This window comes from Euphorbia lathyris, chromosome 9 (assembly GCF_963576675.1).
Source record: "Euphorbia lathyris chromosome 9, ddEupLath1.1, whole genome shotgun sequence".
NCBI classification, from domain to species: Eukaryota; Viridiplantae; Streptophyta; class Magnoliopsida; order Malpighiales; family Euphorbiaceae; genus Euphorbia; species Euphorbia lathyris.
Window position 1 is genome coordinate 53468551 of NC_088918.1, and position 7310 is coordinate 53475860.

Genomic DNA, 7310 nt, shown 5'->3' on the forward strand with positions numbered 1-7310 from the left:
TTAATTTGGTTAAGGTAGCAATCTAACCCGACCGTAGGAGGATTCTCTGCGGTTCAAAGCCTTTTAATTAGAGGAATTTACGTTATTACATTTTTACAATTTATACAAAGTTTAAAGTTGTTTTCTTTGCTTAATGCAAACGAATACATTTATTTACTTTTCTAAAGAACTAAACGTTTTTGTCTTGTATATTCACCCTTAAATCAGAAGTGATTTCTAACATTTGACATGTTCTAGTCCAATTCTTATTCTAGCAATTTCAAAACCAAATCCAATTAAACGATTTTCCATATTATAAACATTAAAAGTAAATCTAACCGATTCAAAATAAGTTTTCGTTAAAAAGCGTTCCATGTGGGTTCGATATCTTTTATTACTACAAGCGTATACCGTGCACTTGCGGAAATCGCTCATCAAGTTTTTGGCGCCGTTACCAGGTAACGCCAAATTTTTTGATAAAAATTTAGATTTTTCGTGTTATATTTCGAATCTAGGTTTACACATACTTATTCAAACTTTTATATATTATTTATTTCAAATTACTAACATATTTATTTTTCAAATTCTGTTTTGAAGGTAGTTTCGGTTCGTGCAAAGATTTCAAGTTCATGCGCAGTTCTCGAAGTTCGGGCACGCCACCAAACCTATTAGACCCAGAAATTGAAAGAACCCTTAAAAAGAACAAGAAAAACAAGAAAAACAAGAAAAACAAAAACAAAACTCTTTTAAAAACTAGAGATACCGAGCCAGAACCTATGGCTACACTTATGGATTACGCTAGGCCAGGAGTGGCCGGTGTTACCAACAGCATAGTTAGACCCCAAATAAATGCAAACCAATTTGAAATTAAGCCAGCATTGCTTAATATGTTGCAAAATAATGTAACATTTTACGGGTTGCCTAACGAAAATCCTAACACCCATTTGACAAATTTCTTAGAAATTTGTGACACTTTTAAGATAACAGATGTGACTGCCGAAGCAATCAAACTTCGCATCTTTCCTTTCACTTTGAAGGATAGAGCCAAAGAGTGGTTAACTTCTATGCCAGGCGCAACATTTGAAACTTGGGACCAACTTGCCCAAGCAATTTTATCAAAATATTTTCCTTAGCAAAAACCGCAAGAGTCATAAAAGAGTTAACATCTTTTTCTCAACATGATAACGAAACTCTTTATGAGGCTTGGGAACGTTTTAAAGAACTTCAACGTTTATGCCCACACCACCAATTGCCTGATGTACTTTTAATGCAAACATTTTATAATGGATTAAATCCTACAACTAGAGGTTCATTAGATGCTATATCGGGAGGGTTATTTATGAAAAAGAAATCTTCCCAAACAAGAGAACTTTTAGAGAAAATGGCGATTAACAGCAGTATGTGGCCCGCAGATCATGGACATATACCAGTGGCGAAACCATCATCCTCAACTACATCATCGGTTAAAGGTATAGCGAATCTTGATCCGGTTGCGATGTTACAGGCCCAATTTTCTGCCTTATCGCACAAAATAGATAGGTTTATGGCACCGTGCGATCCTAATGGTAATACAATCCAAACGGATGTGGATTATGAAGGTATGAGCGAGATTGAACAGGTAAATTTTGTCCAAGGGCAAAACCAAACTAATAACCCTTATTCCAATACTTATAATACTGGATGGAGAAATCATCCTAACTTTAACTGGAGAGATAATAATAATAATTACAAATGCTAATCAAAATTGTACCAATAATTATCAAAATCAATCAAGAGATACGATTAGCACTTTATCTTCTAAGATCGACAAATTTATTGATGCTATGAGTGGAAAAATAAGTAATCACGACGATGGTTTTAAACGGATCGAGAATAAATTTGATCAGCTTATTAAAAACCATTCATCTAGCATCCATAATTTGGAGGTTCAAATTGGACAACTTGCTAAATCAATTCCATCCCGCAAAGAGGGAAGTCTTCCCAGCCATACGGAGGAAAATCCGAAAGAGCATGTAAAGGCTATCACTCTTCGCTCAGGGAAAAACTACTTAGGTCCGGAAATGCCCGGAGATTCAACTTTACCAGGAACTGATTTACCAAAATCCAAAGAAGATACATCAAACACTAAAAATTCACCAATAAACTCAAGTACAAAAACTTTTGTACCCAAACCACCTTTTCCACACAAGGTCCGAAATAAGGACTATGATAAACAACTTTCAACATTTTTGGATAAACTTAAAAATTTGCATATTAATTTGACGTTTATGGATGCGATTACGCAAATTCCCAATTATGGTAAGTTCTTAAAAGATTTAATCTCAAAGAAAATTAGTTGGGAAGGAATTTCATCCATTTCGCTAACTGAAGACTGTAGTTCGATAGTGTCGAGTAAATTGCCTACTAAACTCAAGGATCCCGGATGTTTCACCATTCCGTGTAAGTTGGGAGATATTGAATTCCCAAGTTGTCTTTGTGATTTAGGAGCGAGTATAAACTTAATGCCATTGTCTATTTTTAATAAGTTAGGTTTAGAAGAAGATATCAAACGTACCAATATGGTTTTGCAATTAGCGGATCAAACCACTAAAAGACCATATGGTATAATTGAGGACGTTTTAGTAGAGGTGTCAAAATGGCTAAAAAGATTGACCCAACCTATTTAATAAATGGGTTGACCCAACCCAACCCATTTAATAAATAGGTTATAATAACCCATTTGTATATAGGTCAAAATGATCCAACCCATTTATTAAATGAGTTACATGGATTGACCTATTTAACCCATTTAACCAAATCTAATTAAAAATTAATCAAAAATAAAAAAAAAAGCGTAAAAACATAAAATGAAATAAACGTGAAAGTGAAAATGTAAAAATTACACGGATCGACTCATTTAACCTAATTAACTAAAATATAATATAATATTTGCTTATTCATCTTTTTACATGATATAGTTTCTTAATGTAATTAAAATTCAATTTGACCAATTTAAATTCAACTATTAGCGTCTTCATTTAACGTCAATTCATTTGTAATTAACATATAGTAACTCGACCAAAAGCTTATTTTGTTACGTATCAGTAACCGTGTCATATCATGTGACTCTACAAAAGCTTAATTTCAATAATACCCATTTCATTACCCTTTATTTAGACAAAAGTTTAACAAAACCAATTATTATAAGTACAAAAGTTTAACATAAATTACAACATAAACCAATTTCAGCAAAATAAGTTTAACAAAACAAAAACTAATTGCAAATCTAGAGTGGAAATTTAGCAAAACTGAAGTTGAACAAAATAAAAACCAATTGTCTAAATTAGGGGTGTTCAAAAATCGAACCAGACCGAAATAACCGACCGAACTGATGTATTTCTGTTTTTCGGTCTATTAGATTCGGTTTCGGTTTTATTTTATAAAAAATTTTGGTAATATCGGTCGGTTTGGTTTTTATGATAAAATTACCGAATTAACCGAACCAACCGAAATAGAAGTTAATTAGATTTATTATTTATAAATTATTTGTAAACGTAGTTTTATTGTTTCTTTTTCTTTAAATTAGTTATTAATTAATTTTAATATTAAAGTAAGAGATTAAGAGATTATATACCTTTTACTTCAGTCCAATATCTTAGAAGTTTCATATTTTATTGTTATTATGTAATTTAAATTTAGATTTGTCCTACTGTTTTTAATTAAAATATATATTTATCCTTTTTCGTAAACTTTATAGTTTAGACATTAAATTCTTTCGTATTTTGTGATTAAAAATTGTAATTACATGATTATATATTCAAGAATATGTTATGATACATAAGTTACACAATAACAGGTATAAAATTATAAAGTATAACTAATCAAAGTTTAGAAATTTTATAAAATTATATTTATTAATCTATGTTTTACTTTAACTATTTAATATGTGTTGAAACCGAAAACCGAACCGAACTGAATCGAAATATTTAGGTCGATTCGGTTCGGTTTGTTAATATTATTCGGTCAGGTTCGATTCTCATTTTAAGTGTTATTCGGTTTTCGGTTATTTCGGTTCGATTCGGTTTTCAGACTGAACCGACCGTTGAACACCCCTAGTCCAAATAAGAAAACAGTAACTCGATCAGAGTTAATCAAATTTTGCAAGACTATAGCAGAGAAAAATAAAGATAAAACACAAAGGAAGCAGATACTTAGAAAAAGGGAAGAGCCGAGAAATAAAAAGAAAATACCTAGAATTTATATATCAAATGGCAGAAGACGGAATATTAATTTTAAGATGAATAAGAAACTAATGGGTTATTGGGTTGACCCTGCCAAAAACCTATTCAACCCTTTTATTATATGGGTTAAATGGCTCAACCTCTTTATGACCCAGCCCATAAAAGGGTCAACCCTAACCTATTTAAATGATGGGTTAAATAGGTCAATAAATGGGTTATGACTCATTTTGACACCTCTACGTTTTAGTTAAAGTTGACAAATTTATTTTCCCTACCGATTTCGTTATATTAGATTTTGCTTATGACGTTAATTGTCCACTAATTTTTGGTAGACCGTTCATGAACACGGGACGAGCTCTAATTTATGTGTCGGAAGGGAAAGTAGTTTTAAGAATAGGAGAAGATTAGATCGAGTTTAATATGAACAAAGCGATGAAATATCCTATGAAGGAATTCGCTTGTATGAAACTTGACCTAGTTGAAGAATGTGTTAATGACATTTTTCAACGAGAACAACTAATAGAACCTATAATGGGTGAAGAATTAGAAGATAAGGACCCAGAGCCTTTGATTCGAGAAGATAGACCAGTTCCACCTTCAATTGTAGTTCCCCCTAAATTAGAACTTAAGGAATTACCAAACCATTTGAGGTACGCTTTCTTAGGCGAAGGCGATTCTCTACCTATAATTATCTCTAACAAATTAACGCATGTTCAAGAAGAAAAATTGAAAGAAGTTGTTAGAAATAGGATAGGAAGTATGGGATGGCAAATTTCAGACTTAAAATGAATTAATCCTAGTATTGTTATGCACAGAATTCATTTAGAAGAAGATAAGCCACCTAAAGCGGATAGGCAAAGACGCTTAAATCCGAATATGAAAGAAGTAGTAAAAAATGAGATTACTAAACTTTTAGACAATTGAATCATTTATCTGATCTCGAATAGTGAATGGGTTAGTCCAATCCATTGTGTACCTAAAAAGGGAGGCATAACTGTTGTAAGGAATGACGAAGGTGAATTGATACCTACGTGAACCACCACCGGTTGGAGGGTTTGTATAGATTATAGGAACCTTAATAAAGTAACCAGGAAAAATCATTTTCCTCTACCTTTCATTGATCAAATGATCGAAAGGATAGCCGGTCATGCATTTTATTGTTTCCTAGACGGTTATTCCGGATTCTTTCAAATTTACATTTACCCGGATGACCAAGACAAAACAACCCTCACATGTCCTTATGGAACATTTGCATATAGGAGAATGCCTTTTGGTCTATGTAATGCACCAGCAACATTTTAATGTTGTATGACTGTTATTTTTAACGATTTCATTGAAGACATCATGGAAGTTTTTATGGATGATTTTTCCGTTTATGGAGATTCTTTCGATACATGTTTACAGAACTTGGATAAAGTTTTATCCAGATGCGAAGAAACGAACTTAGTGTTAAACTGGGAAAAATGTCATTTCATGGTTGACGAGGGAATTGTTTTAGGTCATAAAATATCTGAAAGAGGATTAGAAGTGGATAGAGCAAAAACTTCAGTGATAGAAAAATTACCCCCTCCAACTACTGTTAAGGGAGTACGGTCATTTTTAGGACATGCAGGTTTTTACAGACGATTTATTAAAAACTTCTCTGTAATTTCCAAACCACTTACTAATTTTCTCATGAAAGATTCAACCTTTGATTTCAATGAAAATTGCGTTAAAGCTTTCGAAACATTGAAAACAGCTTTAGTTAGTGCTCCCATTATTGCTAAACCCGATTGGGATTTACCTTTTGATAAAATGTGCGATGCAAGTGACTTAGCCGTCGGATGTGTTTTAGGTCAAAGGAAGGATAAAAAACTTCATGTTATTTATTATGCAAGTCACACACTGTCATGTGCACAATTAAATTACACCACAACCGAGAAAGAAATGCTAGCTGTAGTTTTTGCATGTCATAAGTTTAGGTCATACCTGTTAGGTTCTAAAGTTATTATTTATACCGATCACGCAGCTTTAAGGTATTTATTTGCTAAGAAAGATGCAAAACCTCGCCTGATTAGATGGGTTTTATTGTTACAAGAATTCGATATAGAAATTAAAGACAAAAGGGAGTAGAAAACCTTATCGCCGATCATCTATCAAGACTCGAAGATGAAAACGGTCCTATAAGTGAGACTATCGGTATACGAGATGATTTCTCTGATGAATATCTCTATCAAATAAAAAGTGTCATATCGCCATGGTATACGGATATAGCAAATTATCTCGCAGCCAACGTTGTTCCGGAAGGATTAAATTTCCAACAAAAGAAAAAGTTCTTTTCTGACATTAAACAATATTTTTGGGAAGATCCTTTCTTGTTCAAAACTTGTGGTGATGGAATGATTAGGAGATGCGTTAATGAAAATGAATACGGGTCTATAATGTCAGAATGTCATTCTAGTTCTTATGGAGGGCATAACGACGTTAGTAAAACAGTGGCCAGAATATTAGAATGTGGATTCTTTTGGCCTACATTGTTTAAGGACGCCCGTTCATTTATTGTTCGCTGTGACAAATGTCAAAGGACCGAAAATTTAGGAAGGAAAGATGAGATGCCTCTCACAAACATGTTAGAAGTTGAAGTCTTCGATATGTGGGGAATATATTTCATGGGACCCTTTCCCCCTTCTTTTGGTAAAACTTACATATTAGTAGCCGTAGATTATGTTTCAAAGTGGGTTGAAGCAATTGCAACCCCGACAAATGATTCTAAGGTTGTTGTTAGGTTTCTTGAAGATATATTTTGTAGATTTGGTTGCCCTAGAGTCATTATAAGTGATGGAGGTACCCATTTCATAAACCGAAGTTTTGACGCACTTATGAGAAAATATGGAGTACACCACCGCGTATCTACGCCATACCATCCTCAATCGAATGGTCAGGCGGAGATATCAAATAGAGAACTCAAATGGATTCTAGAGAAAACAGTTTCATCTTCAAGAAAAGATTGGTCTTGTAAACTTAACAATGCGTTATGGGCATACCGTACTGCATTTAAAACACCAATAGGAATGACGCCATACCGATTAGTGTATGGGAAAGCATGTCATTTACCAGTAGAATTAGAGCATA

General features: G+C 33.2%; 1 non-coding gene across 1 annotated transcript; it reads right to left on the reverse strand.

Annotated features, from left to right (window-relative positions):
* Nucleotides 1–1123: 1123 nt before the first annotated feature.
* LOC136207717 (small nucleolar RNA R71) lies at nucleotides 1124–1230 on the reverse strand. Its single transcript, XR_010676846.1, has one exon. It is a non-coding gene; the product is annotated as a small nucleolar RNA R71 (small nucleolar RNA).
* Between the last annotated feature and the right edge of the window lie 6080 nt (nucleotides 1231–7310).